This window comes from Quercus lobata, chromosome 9, assembly GCF_001633185.2.
Source record: "Quercus lobata isolate SW786 chromosome 9, ValleyOak3.0 Primary Assembly, whole genome shotgun sequence".
NCBI classification, from domain to species: Eukaryota; Viridiplantae; Streptophyta; class Magnoliopsida; order Fagales; family Fagaceae; genus Quercus; species Quercus lobata.
The window spans coordinates 45,485,160-45,512,546 of NC_044912.1; the positions used below are offsets into that span (position 1 = coordinate 45,485,160).

General features: G+C 35.1%; 1 pseudogene across 1 annotated transcript; it reads left to right on the top strand.

Moving 5' to 3' along the window:
- On the top strand, positions 1 to 26,902 carry LOC115959751 (annotated as a pseudogene). The gene is made up of 6 exons (XR_004084982.1): positions 1 to 873; positions 957 to 1,138; positions 10,937 to 11,019; positions 11,120 to 13,959; positions 14,885 to 15,622; positions 25,970 to 26,902. The product of XR_004084982.1 is annotated as a probable disease resistance protein At4g27220 (transcript).
- The last annotated feature ends 485 nt before the right edge of the window (positions 26,903 to 27,387 follow it).

Below are 27,387 nucleotides of genomic sequence, written 5' to 3' on the forward strand. Positions count from 1 at the left end.
ATTTATATATTGTGTTGGTTTGAATGAATTTTTTCTCAAGTTTTTAGAGGATGGACTTTAGATAAGATGTTCAACTTTTATACGCCAAGCATTGATTGTAAGTCTTGTACATGGAAAAAATAGAGACAAGAAATTAAGAATATGATCCATTTTGGTCGGCCTTAGCTTGATTTTTCTAGACATCAATTTTCTCTCTTACCAAAAGTCCGACTTATTTTAGGCGGAAGTTTCCTTGATTATTACTTGTATACAAAATTCCAGGATCATTAAATTGGAATAGGTCCCTTACTAACCTAATTAATTGGAATAGGATGAAATTTCTTCCCATCCACACTAAACGTTGTGTACACTCCAAATTTTTCTGCATCTCATAATTATACGTTATTGATAGGTGTCATCCAAGTCCAACATGATTGAGATTTGTAATTGAGACTATGGCCCAGAAGCTTTACTATTCAATCCTCTGAAATCATTTCGCAGCATCTTTTGTTTCGTCAATCTTTACCCTCTCACTTTGGTTTTATTTTGCTCTACTTTTCAAAAAAAAAAAAGAGTTTGATACTTTCTACTTTGCGCCATTAATTTTCGTTGTAGTCATCCTCTTAGTTTGGTTTTGCTTTGCTCCAGTTCTTAAAAAAAAAAAAAAAAAATTATAGTAAAGAGTGAGATTTTCCAACTTTTTACCTTAATCTTCGTTGCAGTTTTTTGTGTTATCATCCTTATCCCATCGTTTTAATTTTACTTTGCTTCACTTCTCAAAAGAAGAAGAAAAAAATAAAGAAAAAAGAAGAAGAAAAGTCCAGCTATAGCTTAATCGTCACCGCTGCTCTCATTTACTATAGCCACTATCCTTGATCTGCTAAAATAAGAGAGGTACTTCCTTTTTGTTCCTCAATTTGATTTTTGTTGCAGTTTGTTACACTGATATACTTTTTCTTTTTTAATTTTCATTTTAGTTTGTTCTACTTATCATTTGTCAAGACAGACAAGTAAGGAAAAAGAAGAAGGAAAGGAAATTAAGAAAGAACGAAAGAAGGAAGAAAGGAAGGAAAGAACAAGATGTCATCTACTGTTTCCCGTTTTCTGATACTCGGCATAGTGATTGTCCGAGTCTAAAACAACCTGCGGCTCTGATTCGGTAACCTTCTTATTTCTTTTTATCTCATTCATCCTTTGACATGGTTCTTTAATTTACGGTTGTAATCACTGTAGTCTGTTACTAATTTGGTGCTTAATTATGGATCTAATAGCTGCCCTTAAAATAAAAATTTATAATAAAAAAATGGCAAAATAGGAGATAGGGATTAAGAAAAGTGTTAAATTATCAATTTTTTCAAAATTTTAAATTATTAAAATATAGTAAATTTAATTATTTAACTACATACTTCAAATAAAGAAAAAGTTTGTAAGCATATAGAAAATAAGGAACAAATAATTTTAAAAATCTTGCAAATTCTTCTATTAAACATCATTTTCTTTTTATTTTTCTTTATTTTAAAGAGACGGGATAGAGGAATTTTAATTCGGGTTCTCCCATGAGAGAAACAGTAGTTCTACTAGGCAATAAAATAGTATAAAATTAGGCATAGCTCATGCATTGCGGGTATATATTTTTGTTTTAAATAATATAAAAGCCTTTTATAGCTCTATTATTCATTACAACTAAAACAAATATAGCATAAAAATTTAATATTTGACTTGGAATGGAGAAAAAAAATGCAAAAGCATCGAACAATACACATCAAATTCTTTATAGAAAAGATAATAACCAAATTCTTTTAAAAATTGAAACAAAAAAGCAATTGTTAATATCTTTTCAATTAAATTCATCATCCAAACCAAAAGATTTTAATCAAATCCATGACTAGTGTACACTATTTTAAGACCTAAACACTATTTGATAATTATTCATGAATGTTTGTGACACATCCAATTCTTTCTTATGAGCACATAAAAAATAATTTCACTAAATAAAATACAATCCAATGTTCTTAAGTTGTTCTATTTAATTTCAAACTTCTTGTCATATGAGTAAAAATTCTTTCACGAAATATATTGTTAGCTGGCATTTGTAGTAATAAAGAAAATATATAATACCATTAAGCCTAAGTTTTGTTATTGATTTAAGTTTTGGATTTAAAGTATAAATGATTTACCCTACGATAAATTTTTAAAAATAGGTTCGCTTTTTATGGCATTTTACTTTCTTAAATTATAGAAATAAGATAAAGAAGGAAGTCCCAATGACGAAATCTTAAAGAACAGTAGAAATGGTTAATTAATTAATGTCATTTTTGAACTGGATCAAACCCTTGAAGACATTCTTCTATCTAAATTGATTTTGAATGACAACCTTTGGAAGATGAAAATGCTTTTTTTAGAGGTGACGACATATATAAGAGTATTTACATTTGTTATTCTCAAATTATTTTATTTTATTATCTCAAAAATTACTTTATTAATTATATTATATTATTTTATAACTTATTTAATATCTTAACTTTTATTTTTCAATATAATATATTAAAATAATATATTTATCTAATAAAATATATAAGCCAAAATCATCTCTCTCCTCTCTCTAATTTCTGTCTCTGTCTCTCCCTCTCTGTCTCTGTCTCTCTCAATCTCAATCTCAATCTCACCACCGAGAACAAACCCAAAACCCAACACAACCACCCTTCAAACCCAACTACCCCACCACCTCCCAACCATCAATAGTACCACCACCACCTGCCACCACCATCATCAACAACACAACCACCACCCAAACCCACCACCCCACCACTGCTGCACCACCCAAATCAACCCAACAAATCACAACAGGCCCATACCAAAATCACCCAAATCAACCTAGCAAAATTACCAACATAACCCACTGCCACCACCACCAATCCAAACACAACACAACCCATTGCCACCAAGCCAAATACCACACCGGGACCAAAACCCACCACTACATGAATCAAAACCCCCTATAATCTCCAAGAATCAAACCCATAGAAAAAACCCATACCAAAACCCATCCAAGAATCAAACCCATAGAAAAAAAAATTACAATAGATCTAACCCACTGAAATCTCCACCGCAAACCCACTGACAGCAAGCCAAACCACCGATCTCAACCCACATCAGCCACCGCACACACAACACCGAAACCAAAAAGAAAAAGAAAAGAAAGATAAAATAAAATTAATCAATTTTTATTTAAAAAATATACATCATTCTTCAATTGCTACCACTAGTTGACGTTGTGGATCAACCCAAAATTACACCATTTAGCCACCTTTGATGATACTCAATTTCCAAAAGGATAAAAAAATAAAAAAATCGCCCATATGTGTTTCTCCATTTGGCTGCAAAATAATGAATATTGCCGATATCCATGCCGATATAAGAGAGGAAGGAGTGAGTAAGACAGAGACAAAGTGCGTCGGGAGAGAGAGGGAGGGAGGTTCGCTTGAGAATAGAGAAAAGTGATTCAGATTTCAGAGAGAGAGAGAGAGAGGAGAAATTAATAAAATATGTGGTTCAAGTTTTTCAAGTTGCTACAGTACTGTCATACATATAAGACTACCATACCACTATTGCAAAAAATTTTGCAATTAGAAGACCGGATAATGCATGTTATTTGTACTTTGATGCCAAAATATATCATAGTTTGCTATTTACAAGTCCAGATGTGAATGCTATAAGGGCCAAGCTGGGGAAAAAATTTTGTTGAGTTATTAGATTAAAAATGGACTTGATCACGTCCCAAGTAACAAATATGTTTTCTACTTTTCTTGTACACACTTTTTAAAAAGAAAATAGTAACAATATGTCGATCCAAAAAAGGGCATAGCCTTTTGGATCTGCATAAAAACAAAGAATTTCCCCTTTCTGATTGATGAGGCGATCACCCTCTTCATAGGTTAGACACCGTCATAAAATGAAACTTGTCATTGAAAAAATAGATAAGAAAAGAAAAGAAAATTAATATACTACAAAAGAACATAACATCACGAACGCTACTCAAGAACCAAAATATACACCAACACAATGAAAAACCCAAAACAGAATGTAGATAACAAAAAAATCATCACACAAAATAACTGAGCAAAAATCATATTACCAAAAGAACTAAAAATAGACAATAAAACAGAGTAGCAATCTAGTGAGAGCATTGAGAGAACAAACCAAGAAAGCAATAATTTAACGACCAATCTACAGCAATACAATTTAGGGCAAAAGGGAAATTACTCCTGTCGGATGCCATTGCCATGTGACCTTTGTCCTTTGGAATTCTCAGACCATGATTAATGTTGAAGAATTACCAAAAAAAAAAAAAAAAAAAAAAACCCAAACAAACAAACAACGTTGAAGAAAAAAGTAAGTTAAATATTTTTTTAATTAATATCTAGATATATATAAAATGGTACCATTTAAAATTTTCCATGAGGTCCCACAAAATATTGAGCCAACCCTATAAAAATAGGAGTTAGGACATCAAACGGCGTGAGAATTTACTTGTCGACAGCGTAATTTCTTGTTAGATTTGATATTATATTTGTGGGGCCCGGCCCAAAAATAATGGGCTAGTCTAAATTCAGGCCCGTCCGAGAAGCGTCCTGTCCGAGGAGAAGCCACAGAAAGCATTATTTAGGCCCAACTACGATAAAAGAAACCTGTCCGAGGAGTAACTCCTCCTCGGACAATACGAAGTCCGATCAAAGACCACGCCCCTACCATTGCAGTTCATTCTCCCAATATATAAAAAGAATAAAACCCAAAATATCCCATGGAAAGCTGCCACCACCACATTAAATGTGCCACAACCACCCTTTTGGCTGCATTAATGAGGAAAAGACCCCTGAACAGTACTACCTTGGCCACTGCAACTCACAAGGGGGTGATAGGGGTGTCTGATGGGACAGGTGCTCAAGTGGAGGCTTAGATGATCAACAAGTGTAAGGTTCAGATAAGAAAGAGAGAGCTATATAATGTAGTAAAGTCCCTCAAACAAGGGGAGGAAGAAAAATGTATTCTAACTGAAGAAATAGAATTTGCTGTTAAATATCCATCCTTGTGTTCTTGTTCTTGCAACAATATTGTCCATGTATCAGACCGAGCAGACTCACTGAGGCTAAGTTCTTTGACCCATCCTCTACAAAGTATTTGTTGTGGGTTGCGTCTTGGGCCAAGGCCTGATAGAGAGGGTTTGGGCCAGGAAAATCGTGCAACCACAATATTTATCCAAAAAAAAAATCTATTAAATTCGATTTTGGGAATTATTATTTTCACACTTCTTGTTATTTTTGGACCAACTTCTGTAATATGATGGAATGGATAAAGGATATATGATCATAAGTATTTCAAACTAAGAAAAATAATGCCACCACATGTACTTTAGATTCCATATTAGCTAATAATTAGTGTCCCTAAAAAAAGAGGCTATATCTATGGGGATTCGGATTCAGATTCGGGTTCGGGTTTGGGTTTGGGTTCAGGTGCGGGTGCGGGTGCGAGTGTGGGTGTGGCCCATGTGGGTGTGGTGTGGTGACTTGGCAATTTTTGAAAAAGTAAGGTGTGGGTGCCGCGGAATATGTTTTTTTTTTTTTAAATTATTGAAAATATTTTTATTTATATTTTCTATATTTTGATAAGCATACTTTTTCATATAATTGTAAATATATACCAATTTAAAAGCAATAGTAGATAATAATTAAAACATGACGTTCATAAATTAGAATGCAACCGACAAGTTTGAAACTAAAACATTCCATGATGTTTGGAAATTAGAATACAACCCACAAGTTTGAAACTAAAAATAAAAGATAAGTGTTCAAGATAATCAAATACAAATGTCATCATCATTTTCAAGATCAATAGTTTCATTTTGAACTTCACTTTCACTAGTAGTAACACTAGTGCTAGCATTCCTAATAACCATGGCCTCTAACTGTGGTTCATCAAGTGTAAAGGTAGCATTCTCAAAAATTCTAGCTCCTCCATGTATGTCACTCTCATTCCAAGAGTCTCTTGCAATATCCCATATCTTTGTTGCTACATTTACGTACTCCTCATGGTGCCTTGACAAGAGTTAAAGATTAGAATGCACATATACCAAATCCTCAACATGTGCAGGAGCTATTTTGTTTCTTTTTAAGGAATGAATGAATTTGTATGTGCTCCAATTCCTTTCAACACATGAGGATGACAAAAGTTGTCCAAGAAATTTAAAGGCAGGAAACCTCCCTCCTGAAAATGTATCAAACTCAATTTTCACCATCCTTAATTCATTCTCATCTTTAAAGTATCGCTCTAAACTCTTGCTCCTTTCTACAAAAATTTTCGTAGGATATCATAAATAGGTCCTGTGAATTCAATGATACAATCAACAACATCCCACCAATGATCACTTAAAATCAAATCTTTCACTTTTTGAGCTTTTCCAATATCATCCTTCCTTTAAGAAGCCCATTAGTCACTAATAGCCATGGCTTGAAGGCATCTTTTTATCAACTTCAACCTTTTCAGCGTGACAATAACCGAAACAAATCTAATATCAGCAACTTGTAGCAGTTTTAATGGACAAAATTCATTAAACATTGCCAACCTCATTGAATGGTTCATGATAAAAATACGTAAGAAGGATGCATCATTAGCAACACGTATAATCCAACTACGTTCCTCATATGTAACTTCATTATTTTTAGTGTTTTTTGCTGCACAAATATTCTTCAAAGCTAGATTGAGAGTGTGGACAACACATGTTGTCCAAAATATTTTGGGATACTCACCTTCAATAAGACCTCTAGCAGCCTTCATTACATTAGCTTTATCAGTGATGACTTGGACAATTTTTTCATATCCAATCTCTTTTATAGCATCCTTCAACAACTCAACAATAAAATGTTTGTCTTTGTACTCACTTGACCCATCAATTGCCTTTATAAACATTGGACCCCCATCTGATGTAGCCATTATATTAATAAGAGGTCTCCTTTGTGGATTTGACTATCCACCAAAAACTATACTTACACCATTTGCAAGCCAAGAGTCCTTAATTGGTTTCAAAAGTCTTTCAACATTTGCTCTTTCTTTTTGCAAAAGTGTTGTTCTCAAGACGTTGTATCCAGGAGGAACATAACTCAAAATGTTATGGGTAGCAGCATATGCTTAGAAATTACGATAATTTGGGTCCCTTGCAAAGTGAAATGGAAGCCCACCAATATAAAACATCCTAGCAATTCTACAATTCAATTCAGCTCTAGCACTATTCTGGAATGCTCTCTCCAAAGCAGAATTCGCAATCACCTTCCTCCTCTTACCATCAACCACTGCATTTGTACTACCACTCCCTTCTTGTTCCTAGAATGAGGGAATAGGCCCAGGGAGAGGTGGGGGTAAGGGAATTCAACTTTTGCGTTCTTGCTCTAACTTATCATTCTCAACCTAATCATGCACTCTCTGCATTTACAATCTATGGCCTGGTGTCACTTTCATACATGCTTTAATACCTTTACCACTAATTTTTAATAAATGAGCCTTAACCCTAGAATAGGATCCCACAAAAGTTCCATCACAATAGTTGCAATTAAAATGAGTGTTTCCACCTGATTTAGAAGTAGAACCAACAGGTTTATCCAATTTAGTTACATACTTCCAAAGAAGACCTTCATCTGATGAAGGTTCTGTGCTAGTAGCTTCATCCATTGAAAATTCAGTAATTTCAATTTAAGTTGTTTGAGCTACAAATAATTTGACAAATATATAATAACTAAATAAGAAATCAAGTAATCAACTCAAGTCTCAACATTACAGCTTATATAAAAAATTTTAAAAAAATCAGATAATAGATACATATTGAGAGACAAATATAGAATGAGCAATAGAGCATGTGAGAGTATAATGGAGAGTGAGAATGAAAGCAAAATACCTGAGTAAGCTTGGGACTTGGGTCAGTGAGCTTGAGGCCGAGATTAAGACTGAGAGATGAAGAGTGAGCTTAGGCAATGAGGCAAAGGAGAGATTCTGAGTGAGTGGCCGTGGGTTAGGGAGTGAGAGAGGTAAGACGGAGAGTGAGAGAACGAGAAAGGCAGAGAAATCTGTCGTTTGAGAGGAATAAGGGGTTTTTTTTTTTTTTTGGTTTAAAGTTGCTTCAACGTTCAAAACGTTGAGTTTTGTATTATTATTATTATTATTATTTTACTAGAATTTCAACTTGATTCAAAGCCGGTTTTGACCTAATTCGGCCTGTTTTTGCCAATACAGCCCGATTTTGCCCAAATTGGTGTGAAACTGCAAACAAAAAAAAAAGGGACATGCCACTAACGCGTGTGAAGCGGCGTCAATTGCCGCATAGCTCGTCTGTGCATGTCAGGTGTGAGTGTGGTGGCCTTGTAGCTGCACCTATGCTTCCTAGGGCTATATTAGATTTTGAACAATATGTAGCTAAAAACCTTATATCTCTCCGACTCTCACTATTGTCAGCTGCACCTTTAGAATTAAAAAACAAAAAACAAAGTAGATGCCTTCTTCCTACCATCTTAGGGGCAATAATCTGTTTTTTTTAATAATAAAATTAGAAAAAAAGGGACAATAGTCCATTGGTTCACAGCTTATCACAATCTGCCGCATTAGTACTATAACCCAATATAATTCTCTAAAAGCATTCCCAACAAAGAAGGTATAATTTCTAAAAATTGATTTTAGCAACTTATTTCACAAAAAACACACTAGGTTGCTATACTCAAAATTTTAACAACTGAGCTATAGTTGGCTGGTATAAATAACAACCTATTATGGCTCAACACTTAAATAATAATAATATTTTAATACTTCTCTCTCATTTCTTCTCTCTTTTCTTCCTTCTTTTTCTCTCACCGTTCTCATTTTCTTCTCTCTTTTCTTCTTTCTCTCTTCTTCTTTCACTGGCCTTTGGCTTTCTTTCACTTTCTTCTTTCACCCCAAGAGAAAAACTTTGAGATTTTGGGTTTGGGTTTGAGCAAAACTCAAAAGAAATTGAACTTTGGGTTAGAGGAAACCTTGAGATTTTGGGTTTGGGTCTGAGCAAAAATCAAAAGAGGTAGGGCTGGTCAAAGTGTGGTGGTGGTTGGTTATGGGTTTGTGGAGGATGGCCAGTCGGAGCATGGTGGTGGTTGGTTGTGGGTTTGTGGAGGTGGGGCTTTGGGTTTAGGGTTGTGGAGGTGGTGAGTGTGGGGTTATGGGTTTATGGAGGATGGTCGATCGGAGTGTGGTGGTGTTTGGTTGTGGGTTTGTGGAGGTGGGGTTGTGGGTTTGGGATTGTGGAGGTGGGGATATGGGTTTGTGGAGGTGGTGAATGTGGGGTTGGGGGTTTTGAAGGATGGCCGGTTGGAGCGTGGCAGTGTTTGGTTGTGGGTTTGTTGGGGTGGGGTTGTGGCTTGCTTCTAGGAGTGTCAAATGGGTGGGCTTGGGGTGGGTATAATTGGGTTGGGTATATAAAACTCATTCACCCATTAAAACTCATTTAACTAATTGCTTCTAACCAAAATCCATCCCAACCCAATTATAATGGGTAAACCCCAACCCATCCAATTATCAAAATTACCAAAATGCCCAAAAACACAGTAACATAGCTCAGTGACAGGAAAATAGAGGAATAAAATATGAAACCAAGTGGTACATTGTTTGGCTGCAGAGAAAATTTATAAAAATAAGGAAATGAATTTTGAAATAGGATTCCAGCTCGGCACTATCGCCCCCATAGACCATTTCTGTGCATATCCAATGCTTTTAATTGCTGTAAGTTCCGAATTCCGATCGGAAACCCATTGTAGAAGTTGTTTTGAGAGAAATTCAAGTAATTCAATCCCCAGAGATCGTTAATTCGGGCTGGGATTGGGCTGTAGAAGTTGTTACTGGATAGATCCAAATGCTACAAAGTAGTGATCGTGTCGAGATCCGGCTCGACCTGGCCGGTGAAAGTTGTTTCCGGCAAGGTTGAGGTTTCTGAGCGCTTTGAGTTCAGTGAAAGCGTGAAACTTCAACTCGTCGGTGAGTGCGAGACCTTCGAGGACAATAGCAGTGACATTGCCCGAGTTTGCGCTGTCGCCGCCTTCGCAGAAGATGCCATGCCAGGCGGAGGGATAGTCATTGGTGTTCAACAATGCGATGGTAGTTGAGTCCTAAGACGAAACGGCACTGCTGGGGTCACTGTGGATCCCTTTCTTGAATTCGAGTAAGGATCGAAGCTTTAAGTCGGGGGCGGAGTGAAGTAGTGGAGGTAGAAGAAGAAGAAGAAGAAGAAGCAAAAGTGTGAGTGAAAATGGCGGTCTGGGATTAACAAATTGGAATGTGTTTGGTTGCCGAGAAAGTGAGGGAAACATAAATAAGAAAATTAGAGTCTAATTTTGTCTGAGGGCTGGTTTTTTTTTTTTTTTTTTTTTTTTTTTTTTTTTTTTTAATACGAAAAGAGGGTTGAATTAGGGAATATTGTTTTTGGGTTCAATGGGGTTCAATGGATTTTTAGTTAAAACCCAATAATCATTGGGTTTAATTAGGTTAATATTCATTTAACCCAACTAATAATTGGGTGGGTTTGGATTCAATTAGAGTGGGTGGGTTTGGGTGGGCAAATGGGGTTGGGCAGGCAAATGGGGTTGGGCAGGCAAATGAGATTGGGCTTACTTTGCTACCACTACTTGCTTCAGACGAAAGAGAAGAAAGAGTAGAAGAAGCGGAGAAATGAATGATAAAAATAAAAAAAAATAAAAAAATAAAAAAATAAAGGGAGAGAGAAATGAATAAAAAATGAATAGCTTTTTAGGTAATGTAAAAAATAGAAAATTTGATGCAGGATATATTGTAAGTTGTGTTGATAAAATAGATTTTTTAAGTTTTTAAATGTTAAAAATTTTACCATCTTTATTGTGAATACTCTATTTAGCTGTAAAACTGTAAACGTTGTCAGCTTTCAGCTTTCTTGTGTGTTGCACTAACGGCACGTGTGAAGACGGTAGGAGACCATTATCTTCAATTATTCCAAACATAGAGGTATGTTAATGTCATTTACGTTGGCTTCTTTTGTCCTTCAATTTGATTACACTTTTCCTCTAAAAAAAATTAACAAAATTTGTTTACACTTTCGTTGTAGCCATTGTTTTTAATTGGCCTTTATTTGCCTATACTCTCAAGACAGCAGCCCAACCCAAAAAGAAGCAACAAAATGGAGTTTCTTACGGAGACCGTAAAAGTATTCGTTGAAAAAACTGTGGGTTACACAATTGCAGGAGTCGGACGTCAGATAGGTTACCTTCGCTACAAAAAAAATGTTGACATTCTAAATAACAAATTTGAGGATCTCAAAGGTGCTAGAGATAGTGTGCAGCGTAAAGTTCAAGCTGCTAGTTACAATGTAGAAGAAATTGAAGCTATCGTCCAGAGGTGGCAGACACGTGTTCAGGGGATCACTGCAGAGGTAGAAGAATTCGTTGAAAAGGAAGGCCAAGCAAAGTTGAAGTGTTTTAATTTGAAGGCCCGTTATCAGATTGGAAAAAAAGCACACAAGATGGGATTGAACGTCAAGGAACTCAAGGATGAGGCGGACACGTTCCATACAGTAGGCCACCGTGTCCCTATAGAAGGGGGTACTACTATTTCTACTAAAGGTTATGAGGACTTTGAATCAAGAAAATCAATTTTTGACGGAGTTATGGAGGCTCTAAAAGATGATAATATTCCTGCCATTGGGGTTTGTGGGATGGGCGGCCTGGGCAAAACCATGCTTGTTGGAAAAATTGCAACACAAGCCATGAAAGACAAGTTATTTGAAAGGATTGTTACGGTAGTTGTATCCCAAACTCCAAACTTGAAACAGATTCAGAAAGACATTGCAAAAGAATTAGAGTTGAAGTTTGAAGATGAGGACACTGATTTTAAAAAAGCACATTTGCTACGCGAGCGGTTGAAGAAAGAGAAGATCCTTTTAATTGTAGATGATATTTGGAACAAGATTGACTTGGACGCTCTTGGAATTTCTTTCGGGGACAATCGCGAAGGAAGCAAACTATTGCTAACATCTAGATTCCGAGGTGTATTAGACAAGGCTATGGATGTTGAAAAGATATTCCAAGTTGAAGTTCTATCAAACGAAGAAGCTAAATTCTTGTTTGTAAAGATAGTGGGCGATTTTGCTGAAACCTTGAATTTCCAATCTACCATGGTTGAGGTTGTCAAAGAATGTGCAGGCTTACCGATTGCAATTACAACAGTTGCGAATACATTGAAAAATCAAAAGAACCCAAATGTTTGGAAGGATGCCTTGCAACAGTTAAAAAGGGCAAATCCAACACAGATCAATGGGATGCATGAGAAGGTATACTCGAGTATAAAGTTTAGTTACAATTTTTTAAGTAAGGAAGCGCAATCTTTATTCTTGTTCTGCAGTTCATTTGAAGAAGATATGGTCATACAAATAGATCTCTTATGGAGATATTTGGTGGGTTTGGACTCTTAGAAGATGTTTATAAAATGGAAGAAGTGAGGAATAGGGTCCACACGTTGGTCGAAATTCTAAAAGATTCTTGCTTGCTGTTAGAAAGTTATAGGAGTGGTACATTTAAAATGCATGACGTCATTCGTGATGTTGCCATACATATTGCAGACAAAGAAAAGAAAATGTTAACCATAAGAAGTTCAGATGATTTGGAAAAATGGTCCAATATGAAAAAAATGAATGACTCCATTGGAATCGCACTTTTTGAAACCAAGTTTAGTGAGCTTCCTGCAAGGTTGGAATGTCCTCAACTTAACTTCATTATTTTGGGTGATAAAGAAAATTCTTTGCAGATTCCTAATCACATTTTTGAAGGGGCAAAAAATCTGAAAGTTTTAGTTTTGATGAGACCAAGTCTCCCACTTCCTTCATCCCTTTCACTTCTTCAGAACCTCCAGACATTGGCTTTACTTGAGTGCAAGTCAGAAGACTTGGCTTTAATTGGAGAATTGAAGAATTTGAAAGCTCTTGTCCTAGTTGATTCCAAGATTAAGCAGTTACCCATAGGAATAAGGCAATTGACTCACCTTCAATTGTTGGATTTGAGAAGGTGCACCGAACTTGAAGCCATTCCATCAAATGTAATATCAAATTTAAAAAATTTAGAAGAAATACACATGAATCAAAGCTTTAATCAATGGCAGGTTGGCGGAGAAATTACAGAAAGAAGCAATGCTAGAGTCTCAGAGTTAGATCATTTATTACACTTGACCACATTATGTATACATATTCCGAATCCCAATATTCTACCAAATGCCTTACCTTTTAAAAAGTTGGTAAGATATGAAATATTAATAGGCCCTGATTGGGATTGGGATAGTAATAGTCGTATTGAGTTTGAAATCTCAAGAACATTGAAAATTGACCTTGATAGAAGCTTTCAAGAAGAGGATGGAATTAAAATTTTATTGAAAGGTTGCGAATATCTCACTCTGGCTCCTGGGAAGGGTATTAAAAATATTCTTTATGAAGTTGATAAGGAAGGTTTTCCTCGATTGAAGCATCTTTATGTTCAAAACAGTGTTGAGATTCAATACATCATTGATTCGATATGGTTTCAATGTGTTGCCTTTCCTGTTTTAGAGTTACTTTCTCTAGTTAATATGATCAATTTGGAAAAGATATGCCATAACCAACTTGCAATGGGGTCTTTCCACAACTTGAGAAAGTTAGAAATAAGAAAATGTGATAATTTGGTATTTGTCTTCTCCTCAACCTTGCTCAGATGCTTTTCGCAACTCCAAGAAATAGAGATTGAGGATTGCAAGGTAATGAGTGCAATTGTTGCAGAGGAAAGAAAACATGGGATACAGGTTAATGATGACATCATTACGGATACAATTAACTTCCCTCAATTGCGTTCTTTAAATCTGAAAAGATTACCAAATTTAATGGGCTTTTGTTCTAATGTTGATTCTCAATCACTTTTCAACAAAAAGGTATTGTTATGACTTATGATTTAATATCCTCTACAGATTGTGATAACCTTCACACGTACACATTTTAGAGTTGAGCATGAATTTTTCTGTCACTTGTATGAAAATTACTTGCTAGTTATTCATTATTGCAAAGTCAAATCCCTTACATATCATGATTATGACTTTCATTTTGATGGAAAGTATTGATTCTATTAATATCATTTACTTCCAATAAATTACTAAATTGACATAATTTGCTTACAAAATTTCCTTATGAGGGAATATGTTAGACAAACACGTATCACACTAATCTTCTTATTAGTCAACAATTGATTTTCTTTGTGCATGTCAAATTACTTCATTCATGTCCTTTTTATTTCCTTACTTAACTTATGTGATCATTTGTAATATAATTAGAATGTTTAAATTATTTTGTTTATTTACTAGTGTTAAGGTCCAAACTAAGTTTGTTAACCATAGAAATCTAGAGGGAAATTGTATATATATTTTTATTGCTGTTTTAAGCTTCAATAAAACTTAAACTACACCCATTTTCAACCCTCATTCTCGTTTAAAAAAAAAAACACAAAAACAAAAAACAAACAAATCGGGTTGGGTCGGGTGCCCATTACCCAGCGGGACGGGAAGAGAAAAATTGTAGCTAAAGTGGTTTGGGTATGAGTGCAGACATTAAAATCGGATGCAATGGGTTTGTGTTGGTGGGGTAGCAATGGGTGTGTGCTAAAGTTGTTTTTTGTTTTCCTTTTCCCCCTTTCTTTTGTTAGTTTCTTCCATGTTCTACTTGCTTCGTGGGTTTTTGGAATATAATTTAATTAACTTTTCTCATGTTTGTCTTTATGTCTTGTTCTCAACATAAATCTTCTTCTTCTTTGGGTAATATAAAGGTAAGTTATTGACTCACTCAATAAACATGTGAGAATTGTAGGTTGCATTTTCTAACTTGGAGAATCTACACATCGATGCCATATATAAGCTGGAGATGTTGTGGCACAATCAACTTGATCTAGATTCTTTTTGCAAGCTAAAACAATTGCGTGTTGATGACTGTGTAAATCTAATAAATATTTTTCAGCCTAATATCTTGAGAAGACTCTCGAATCTTGAAGATTTGCAGATAAGAAATTGCAATTTAGTAGAAGATGTATTTGAAGTTCGAGGGAAAAATGGTGATGAAATATGTGATATGGTGGTATCCACTCAGTTCAAAGTCTTGAAGTTAATCAATCTACCGAATCTTAAGCATATTTGGTCTTCAGGTCCCCAAGCAATTTTAACATTTCAAAATCTGCATGAAGTTGAAGTTTCTAACTGTAAAAGTATGAAAAGTCTCTTTCCAACTTCGGTGGCCAAAAGTCTTAAACAACTGAAGAAGCTAAAAATACACGATTGTGGAATGGAGGAAATTGTTGCTATGGAAGAAGGATTGGAAACAGTGACTAAGTTTGTGTTCCCACAACTAGTCTCTCTAAGTCTTGAATTGATGCCTGAGCTCAAGTGTTTCTATCCAGGAAAACACACTATAGAGTGGCCATCACTAAAACAGTTGATGATACTCAAATGCGACAAAGTGAATATTGTTGCTTTGAATGAATTAAGCTTCCCAAATACAGATGGGTTGGGCCATGATGTTCCGATTCGGCCTCCCTTTTTCCAAATTGAAAAGGTATGGACTTGTACTTGTTTCTTTGTTGACATGGATATAAAATGTTTGCATTGTATAGCTTTTATACTTGATGGACATTGTTTGGTTGACATTTTTTTTCCGTTAAAATGATTTCCACTTTTTTTTTTTTTTTTAAATGGGAAAATGATTTCCACTTAATGCTTCATATAAATCTAAATGGAGCTCTGTCGTTTAACCTCTACGAAACTGAATGAAGATAGTAAAAATGCTTTTTTTTTTTGGGGTGCTCTTGTACTGCTCCAATTTTTTTTTTTTTTTTTTTGTTTTTTTTTCACCAATATCTTTCGCTTACATACCTTTAATTCTTCCTACCTGAAATATACTTTTTCCCCCTTAATTGTGCACCACCGAGTCCTTAGTCCAATCATTTCTTTTTAACTTTGATTTTATATTTTTACAACTATCCTAACTTGCACTACAACCAAAATCCTTCCTTCACCATTATCAAAAAAAAAAAAAAAAAAAAAAAAAAAAAAAAAAAAACCTTCCTTCATATGATTAAAAATAAAAAATAAAAAGATAAAATATCAATTTTGTCACTATATTTTTACAAATTTTTTTTTTTATCCCTAAATTTTACAAAACATTATACTTTTCATCCTTTTGTCTATGTATATTCTTCTGCCTCTATTTTGCAATCTTGCTTCCTCCGTCTCTTTCTAATCTTGAACCTTTCTTTCTTTTTCTTTTTTTTCTTTTTTTTTTTTTTTTTTTTTTTTTTTTTTGAGAAGAAAAGGAACCACTTTATTAAAGTATGGAAAAATTATGAGGTTACATCAACATAAACTAGATAGGTAATGTCGGCTGGAACAGATTCCATCCAAACAGATAAAGGAAACGACATTCTAGCTCTCCTAGCTAAAGCATGTGCAACACCGTTGCCCTGCCGCCTAACATGAGAGAAAGAACAAGTTTGGAACAAACCCCTTAAAGACTTACAATCTTTTATAATATGACCAATACTAGACCGGTCTGGGCAGATGCCTACTAGTGCTTTTACCACAAGCTTGGAGTCTCCCTCAAAAACTGCATGTCTCAAGCCCAACTCTTCCATGAATATCATCGCTCTCCTTGCTGCCATTGCCTCCAGGACTTCCACAGTCGGCGGCATTTCAATTTTCTCTGCTAGTGATCCCATAACTTGACCCCGATCATTCCGCACCACAACACCAATCCCTGCTTTCTCTTCATCCACGAAACAAGCCTCGTCATAATTCACCTTATACATTCCTGCAGCTGGTGGTACCTAACATTGTGTCTGGGTCAATTTTCTTTCGGACCTGCCAATAGAATTTCTGTGGAACTCAGTCAGCAGTGCAATTGCCGCATCATGGATCTTCTCAGGAGGTAGGTGCTGCTCGTTAAAGTGCCTCTTGTTACGTCTAGTCCATATCATCCATGCGACTACCATGAATAACTCCATGTTTTCTTCCTACTGCCTTGCCGAGAAAACCAAGTCTGCAAAAGAACCCATACTTTGTTCTTGGCTTCTTAGTTTCTTGAACCCGTGCCCCCAACAACCCAGCACATGATCACAGTCCCAAAGAGCATGACAGACCGTTTCCCTTGCTCTGTTACAATTGCTGCATAACGGTGACTACAATACTTTTCACCGATGCAAATTTGCCAGCATTGGGAGTGATTCAGTGCATGCATGCTAGCCAAAGTGTTTTATCTTGTTAGGGCTTTGCAAACTCCACATTCACTTTCAAAAATTCCTTGAATCAGCCGTGTTTGACCCCGACACAACCTCCCTATTTTCCAGCTCACCTAATAGTTGATACCCTGTCTTTATCGAATAATTTTCATCCCGACTTTGTGGCCAAACGGTGCAATCTGCAAAGTGGGATAGCCTTAATTCTTTCAGCCAGGTATGGAGAAATTTTCTGGTCAATCAACTGACCATTCCATTCCATTGTTTTCTGGTCTATTAGTGAGCTAACTATGGAGTCATCCTTACACTCTTGCGTGAGTGGTACTGCCTTGGTTGGAAGGCAGCTCGGAATCCAGCTATCCTTGAACACCCTAATTTGTGATCCATCACCAACCCTCCATAACATCCCCTTCTCAATGACATGCTTTGCTTTAAGGATACTTTGCCAAGCAAAGGAGCCCTTCTTGCTTTTTGCCTCCAATACCGAACCTGGGAAAGTATTTAGTGCTGAAAACCTTAAACAAAAGAGAATTTCTATCTGTTTGTAGTCTCCATATTTGTTTAGCAAGCATAGCCTCATTGAATTTCACCAAATCTTTGAAACCCATACCTCCCTCCTCTTTCGGTTTACATAAAACTTCCCAGCTCTTCCAATGAATTTTTCTTTGACTACCAAGTTCACCCCACCAAAATTTTCTGATTTGCATTTCAATATCCTTGCACAAACCCACCGGCAACTTGAAACAACTCATTGCAAATGTGGGGATAGCTTGCACCACCGCCTTGAGCAAAATCTCTCTCCCCGCTTGAGATAGAAGCTTTTCCTTCCAACCTTGAAGCTTTGCCCACACTCTCTCTTTGATATAATTGAGACTTGCCTTTTTATTTCTACCAACCACAGCGGGCAGACCAAGGTATTTTTCATATTCCTTGATTTCTGGAACTCCTAGGAAACTTAGAATGTCTCTCTTCTTTTCTTCAGGCACTGCTTTGCTAAAGAAAAGGGTTGTCTTCTTTAGCTTTATTTGTTGACCAGATGCCCCTTCATATAGCGATAGGATGTGTTGAATGGCTTGCAAATCCTCCATCCTTGCTCGGCAAAACAACAAAGTATCATCTGCAAAAAATAGGTTAGTAATCTTTGGGCCATTTTTACATAAGGAAAAACCCCGAATAACATTATCCCTTGTAACATGTTGGATCATTCTATTCAACCCCTTCGAGCACAATAAAAAAATGTATGGTGATAATGGGTCCCCTTGACGAATTCCCCTAGTTGGAGACATTTCGCCTTTGAGTTCCCCATTAACTAAGATTGAATAAGACACCGTGCTGATACATTCGAAAATGAGATTCACCCAAGCATCACAAAAACCCATTTTTTTTCATGATTTCAATAAAAAATCTCCACTCCACTCTATCATATGCTTTATTCATATCTAACTTTAAGGTCATGAAATCTGCTTTCTTTGATTTCTGTGTCTTCATATGATGTAACAACTCAAAGGCCACCAAAATATTATCTGAAATAGCCTTATTGGATTGGAATGCACTTTGTGACTCAGAGATCAGATGTGGCAAGACTTTTTAAAGTCTATTTGCAATAACCTTTGAAGCTAATTTATATATGACACTGCAAAGGGATATGGGACGAAATTCAGAAACAACAGTAGGGCTTTTTACTTTGGGGATTAAAGTAATGAAAGTGTGATTAATAGATGGAGGAATAAAACCTAAGTTAAGGAAATTTAGGATAGCTATTGAGACATCATCTCCAATAGAATTCCAGAACTTTTGATAAAACGAAGGGGGTAAGCCATCGGGTCCTGGTGCCTTTAGTGGTTCCATCTGTTGTAGTGCTTCATCAATTTCAGCCCTAACAAATTCAGCAGCTAGCATGGCATTTTGTTCCTCTATGATGATAGAAGCTACTACCCTTAGAACTTCCTCCATGTGTGTTGGTGAGGCCGTTGTAAATAATTGGTGGTAGTAGTCAATCAAAATATCTGAAATCTCCTCTTCGTTGGTGCATACCACCCCTGCTTCATTTTTCAACTCCTCAATCCTATTCCTCCTATATCTATGAGATGCCCGATTGTGAAAAAAATTTGTGTTCTGGTCCCCCTCCTTGAGCCACAAAGCTCTTGATCTTTGCTTCCACATCTTTTCCTCCTTGATTAACAACCCATTTATTTCCCATTTCAACTGGTTAACTGCATCCATTGTCCCACCTCTAATGGCACTTTGTTCCGCTTGCCTTAATTGTTGTTTTTTTTTCCTTCAAGGACCGATTAATGCTCCCAAAGGACACACGGCTCCATTGCTTCAATTTTACTTGACACTCTTTTATTTTTCCTTCCACTTAAACAACCGGGTTGCCTGAAAAATTTCTTCTCCAAGCCAAATCCACAACCTCACTACATCTTGTATCCTCCAGCCACATCTGCTCAAAACTCCATGGTCTTCGCTGCTTTATCTGAATTCCTTTTAGCCTAATAATCAAGGGCTTATGGTCAGAGGAACCACATTCCAAATGTATCACCTTTGTTGTTGGAAACATATCTAGCCAATTCGTTGTGGCAACTGCACGATCGAGTCTTTCCCAAATAGTGGTACCCCCTCCTGTCCCCCTATACCATGTGTACTTCCCTCCCACAAAACCCAAATCTTTAAACTCACATTCATCAAGCACATCCTGAAAGGCTTCCATTTGGCTTCTTGGTCTGAACCTTCCTCCCAACTTTTCATCTATTCTCGTGATTTCATTAAAATCTCCCGCACACAACCAAGGGAAAGTGTACTTACTTCTTAATCTTCTCAGCTTTGCCCAGGATTCATGTCGGTTTCTTGTGTCCGGCTCTCCATAAAAGCTGGTAAATCTCCATTCATCTTCCTTCCCCTTATTCACTATTCCATCCATATGGTTAGGGGAGTAAGTATCAATAGAAAAATCACACTCCTTCTTCAATAGGATAGCCACCCCACCTCCTCTGCATACTCTCGAGACTTCAATCAAACCTTCAAATTTAAACCGTACCATTATTTTCTCTAGCCTAGCTTTGTCAAGCCATGTTTCGACTAGGAACACGACTAGGGGATCTTGTGCCCAGATCAAATCTCCAAGCTCTTGCTCTGTCTGTGGGTTCCCAAGCCCACGACAGTTCAAACATAGGATATTCATGGCTCCTGGAGGGACTGATTTTTAGTCCCCGCCACTTCAATTGTTGTTTCTTGATCATCCCGAGAAACCTGTACTTTCTTCCTAGGTAACTCGGATTCAAAGAATTCAGCACCTGAGCGCTTCAAAGATTTCAGAGGAATAGCTATACGGGTAGTACCTGCTTCCTTTCTCTCTATTCTTTTCCACATGGGGCTGCTGCTTGCCGTTGGCACTTGTGTTTTACCTAGCACATGAGTCACTTGCACTCTAGGGTTTCCTACATCCTTTGGCACGTGATTATTATTTTCATTAAGTTGCTCACATGCCTCCAATCCACGTTTGGAAAGAGTTTGCTCATCTCCACAATTTTCGGTTTCACTCTCCAAGTCAACAACTGATTCCACATTTACTGCACCTCCGTTGCCAGAGTCCTTCTTCAATTCAAATTTCATTAACTCCAAATCAATTTCCTTTATTTTCTTCTCAAAATAGTCACCTTGATTCTCAGCACCCTTTTCTAGCTGTACCGGTTCCAGATTTTCATCCGTTGTACCCCTTTGTTTTGTAACTTCCATAACATCTTCCTCTCTAATTATTGGAACATTTATTACACCAGACCTGTCTTCCATCGGACCGCCTCCCTTTGCCACCTTCTCCGCTACCGTGTTGCTGTTCTTCCTCCGATATCCTCTATTCTCAATTTCCTTTTTTCTCGCTTCATAGTAACTCGGCACCACTACCAGCGAGTTATTGAATATAGGTAGTGGAGTTGCACGTATCCAGGACCCATACTCTTGATCCTGTTTGGTTAGAGTGTCACTACTCTGTATCCACCGATCACAGTCCCTGTCAAAATGATCCAGCCGGCCACACCAATAGCATACATTCGGAAGGCGCTCATATTTAAAAGATGCCCATCCTTTCGACCCATCTTCAAGTGTAAAGACTTGTCCCCTGCAGAGAGGAAGGGTTGTGTCAACTATAACTCTAATCCTCATTACGTTGCCTCGGTCTACCTCCGCTAAGGTTGGCTCTGTATTGACTTTCCCTGCTGCTTCACAGAGCTTCTCAGCAATTTCTCGGCTTAAATAATTGGTTGGGATGTCATGCACTTGCACCCACAGTGATACATGTTCAAAAACTAAATCCTGAACTGGAATACTGTAATCATACCGCATGATCATCACCAAATGCTTATCAAAGCTCCACAGTTCCCCCTCCAAAATTTTCTCTACCTCTTCCTCATTATCAAAAATAAATAAAATGATATGGTTTCCCACGTTACGCACCTTAAACCCATTCTTTGATCGCCAAATTGGGTTAAAAGTCCGTATAACAGCTTCTGTGTTCAAAGCTCGTTTGGTCAAAAATTTTGCAGCTATGGTGATGTTCTTCGATCTCTCAGTCACATTCAATTTCACTTTACCGCCTTCTCTATCATCTAATGACATGTTTCCCCATTTCTTGACTAGTGTTTCCATTTTTCTCTTACCACTCAGTGTTTCCCAATTCCCTGAAGAAAAAAACCCCACAAGCCTCCAAGTAACAGTGTTACTGAAGGGACACACTTTTCCTCACACAAAGGATACGACAATTCTACAGTATCAAAAGTTTAGAAGGTAAGTCTTCACTCGTGATACAGAGAAACCTCACGGAGAGTCTACTACTTTTAAGTTTTAACTTACTAGAGAGTTAACGATTCAAAGTATACTGCTCAGAATAAGGGAAGAAAAAATGCTACGTGTGGGTCATGGGTGGCTTGAACCTTTCAGTTTCTCACCTTCCCTCTATTTTTTCACATCTCCAATATATAGCATTGACGCACGGTTTAAAATAATGACATAGCTACATCCCATGATTTTCCAAATTTTATGACTTCTTCCTCTTTGTCCTCTATGATTCCTCAAACACATCAGTTTAGAGCCAATAAAATTTACTTCCCCCCCCCCCCCCCCCCCCCCCACCCCCCCACACTCCCCACCTTTTTTTTTTTTTCCTTTTGGGTGTTGGAATCTATTCATTATCATATACATTGCGGTTTGCCAATTATTTTAGGTGTGATATAGTATTTCAACTCTCTTTTTTTGGATTCTCTGCAATTGCCATATTACAGTTGTTAATTGTTGTGATTGAGAGATATGAAGATTGAGAGCTCACTATACAAATGGTTAGTTAGGGATGTACAAAGGAAGACGAAATTAGCATAGGGAGAATCATGTGAGTTAAGGTTAAATCATACTGTTCGTAGAATGAGCATAAAAATGAAGGTCGATTCTGTATTTTACAGCATTTTTTAGATTCACTCTGTCCTAAGTTTGATCATACAAGAGTGATAATCTTGATTCTTGAGTCACTCACTCTTAAGTCTTAACTCATATGTCACCATGATCTTGACCTTAGTGTAGCAATTCTTTTTCTTTTTGCAAGAAAATTGACGGTTTGATAAATTTTGTTAATATATGAGAGAGATTATATTATACAAAGTGATAGTCTTGATTCTTGAGTAAGTCACTCTTAACCCATATGTCACCACCATGCCTCTATCAAGTTGCTGTATATTAGATTTCTTTTTGATAGTTGTGGTTTGTTTTTGTTAGAATAATTGTTTGAGTATATATGTTTTTAAGCAAAATTCGTTAGTGAGAGCTGGGAATATTCTTAAGCGTAGGAAATCATTAGGAATTGATACATGGAGGACCAAGAAAGAGTAGAAGGTTATAATAAGTCAAGGAAGAGTGACTCATTGGAGGCTTGATTAACCGAGGTAGCCCAGTGAATGGGAGCATCATAAAAAAATTTCTTAAATGATGTTATTGATTAACTTTTTTTTTGGACGATGTTTTCTTTGATTATCAAGAATCTTCAGCAAAGTATAAGAAAAGAAAAATGATTGTCTTATATATTGGTACGTAGAAAGTCTTTATATTTATATTTGCTGAATAGAAAGTCTTTATATTTAAATCAAATATATATATATATATATATATATATTTACAATAAACGGCGCAAAACTCAATTATAGCAATCTACAATTGTATGTAGAGCATTCGGTTAAACATAAAGAGATTCTCTTCATTTAGCCTTCATGCATCTTATCAAAATATTGCAGTTATAACGAAGTATTAATTAATTGCCATATGTTAATGGGATAAATATATTTATTTCAATGTATTAATTATATGTATATGGTCCACTAATTATTTATAAATAGATTTATATAGTTATTCTTTAAAACTGATATAAGAAATAATTTATTTGGAGTACTTATTATAAAAATATATTTGAAAGTATAGCATAACTCCTCATCAAAAAGCAATATATATATATATATATATATATAAAATAACACATGATACTAGAATACAAAAATATTTGTGTGCTTAATTTCGCCAAAATATAAAAATATTTGTGAATTTATCAAAGTAAAATGTTAATATTTGTAACAATTGTCCTTTCCAAAACAATTTACATTTCCTAACATCTCTTAATGACATATAATATATATATACATATAACCAACAATTGGAAAAAAAACCAATAAAGACATCTTTTTTTAAGAAACAAACACACATACACACACAAAGAATAAATAAAGGGGTTCTAACACAAACATATACCACAAACTCCACTCAAAAGCCATAGTAAAATATATATATATATATATATATATATATATTTAATTTAGTAACACACAACCAAAAATATAAATAAAAGTGATTGTCCTCTTATGTTAGTGGATATAAATAAATATTTGCATTTTAGTTATATTAATTTTAACAATTTTCAATTTCTCCAATTTTTTTAGTGAAATATAATATAATTGAAATTAATTCTCTAAATATTATACCACATAATAGATATTATGCATAAGCAAGGCGATAATTCATTCAAATATTAAATATTTACCGCACATTTCATGGAACTTTTTTTTTTTTTTTTTTTAAGAAACACATCACGTGGAACTTGGGTAGTTATTACTTATTTATGAACTCTATGGAGTAATTTTTAATAATGAAAATTATCATATATTTAGTAAAGATGTATATATAACGTAAGGAAATATTAAATTACTATTAAAAGATTTTAAAGTGTTTGCATTAGAGTTTAGAGCTAAATTGACATTGTCTTATGCACAAAGTGCTTGAGGATCTAGAGAGGAAAGGGTTCAAGACGTGGAGTTAGTAGCATATTTTAATAATTTTTGTGGAAAAAAAAAAAAAGAGTCTAGCAGACAAATGTATAGATGGATGTGATACTAGTATAATCATTTCATAAATGATATACCAAATAATTTAATAAAAAATTGGGACCATTAACAACTTCTCTCTCTCTCTCTCTCACTCTCTCATATATTATATATATATGAGAGAAAGCATATATTATATATACTAGGCTTATTACACACGCTTTGCACGTGCAATAATACTTTTTATTTATTTATTTGTTTTCTTGGTTTAGTGGTTCAATGTTTAAAAGTAATATATAAATAACTGTGTGTATCTTTTTTTAAAGAAAAAGGTAAAATAACATGGGATAATATTTAAAAATGAGATAAATATTCTTCTTTAAAATATATATATATATATATATATATATATATATATATATAGTGTCTTAAATTTTAGGCTTAATAGAAAAGATGAAATAAAAAAAAAACCTAAAACTTAGGTATGGGCCCGTTTGGTAAAAGATTTCTAGTGTTGTTGTTTAAGTTTTGTGGAAATGGGTGAAAAATGTGTAGAAATATATGTTGTGTTTAAACAACAGTTTTTGTTGTTTAAAATTATTTAACTAAAAGATAGAGGTATTTTAGAGAGTCTAATAATTTGTGTAAGAGTATTTTAGTACGCACACACTAGCCTTATCACACGCTTATGGATAGTGTGTCTATGTATATATACATATATATATACACACACTAGCCTTATCATGCTCTTATTTAGTGGTCCTATATTGTAGAAAAAAAATGTATTTTTATTTTATATATATAATTTTTATTTTGATAATCAATTTATAATTGGATAAAAGAAATTTGAAAATCAACAAGATAGTGGCCCTATTTTTTGTCTCTAATTAAACTTAGGGATGTAGGAGCATTTTTGAACAAAAAAAATGAGGATCCTAAAGAGAGAAAGCCCTTTAAATAGTAGTAGTAGTAGTGTGTCTATATATATTACCTAAACAATTTGCCCCAAACTCACGAGATTTTACATAACCAAATTCAATTTTGAGAGCAATGGCTAGTTTGTTTCATTTTTCCTCAGTTCTTTCATTAGTTTGCTCCATGTTGTACTAGCATCGTGGTTTTTTAGAATATAATTTAATTTTAACTCTTCCCATGTTTGTCTCTGTCTTATAACCAACTTAAATCATCTTCATTCTCAAAAAAAAAAAAAAAAAAAAAAAAAAAAAAAAAAAAAAAAAAAAAAACCTTAAATCTTCTGTTTCTCAATTATTTTGGTAATATAAAGGTATGTTATTGACTCACTCAATAAATATGTGAGAACTGTAGGTCGCATTTTCTAACTTGGAGGATATATGCATCAGTGACAAAGATAACCTAAAGATGTTGTGGCACAATTATCAACTCGTTCCAGATTCCTTTTGCAAACTAAAAAAGTTAGGCGTTGCAAGATGTAAAAATCTAATGAACATTTTTCCGCCTAATATGTTGAGAAGACTCCAAAATCTTGAAAATTTGGAGATAAGGGATTGCAATTCGGTAGAAGAGGTATTTGACATTAGGGGGGAAAATGTTGATGAAATATGTGATACAATATCCAATAAGTTGAAAGTCCTGACTTTATTCAATCTTCCGAAGCTTAAGCATGTATGGAGTTTGAATGTCCAAGCAATTTTGACATTTCAAAATCTGCATAATATTAAAGTTTCTAACTGTAAAAGTTTGAAAAGTCTTTTTCCAGTCTCAGTGGCCAAAAGTCTTGAACAACTTCGGTACCTGGAAATACGCAATTGTGGATTGGAGGAAATTGTTGCTATGGAAGAAGGATTGGAAATAGTGACTAAGTTTGTGTTCCCACAACTACTCCGTCTAAAGCTTGTTTCGTTACCTGAACTCAAGTGTTTCTATCCAGGAAAACACACTTCAGAATGGCCATCACTAAAGTATTTGCACATATCTAAATGCGACAAAGTAAAGACTTTTGCATCGAATGAATTAAGCTTCTCAGATACAAACGAGTTGGGCCATCATGTTCAAGTTCAGCAACCCCTTTTTCTGTTTGAAAAGGTATGGACTTGTACTGGTTTATTCGTTAATGTGTATACAAGCATATAACACTTAGTGTAATTATCCAAAGATTAAAACTAATACTATAACAATTTGTTAATCAATAGGTCTAGGTACACCAATAATTCCACCAAAATGTTTGAATATTTTCTTTTTTTTGTTAAACTACGTTAAAATGTTTGAATTGTATTGCTTTTATACTTGATGGACATTGTTCGGTTGACATTTCTTTTTTCCTGTTAAAATGATTTCCATTAAAAATGATTCATATAAATCTAAATGGAGCTCTGTATATTAAAAATGATTTTTTTATTTATTCTTTTGGGGTGCTTTTGAATTGCTCCATTTATTATTATCTATATATATATATCAACCGAAACTTTTGAAACTCCCACAATTTTTCACGTCAGCATAATATATATAAATAAATAAATAAACCTAATAAAACTTTTTAAAACCCGACTCTGCCTTTCCGTTTCACGGAGCTATGCCAAAGGCCAAACCAACGAGTCCAAATCTTCTGTCTCACTTTTCCTGCTTCACTCTATACTCCACCAATAAAAGCTTGCCACGTGTTAACATAATTAATTAAATACTATAATTAATTAATAATGGTAATATTAATAAGTCAATAATGATAGTATTTATTTAATTATATTAACATGTGACAAGTTTTTATT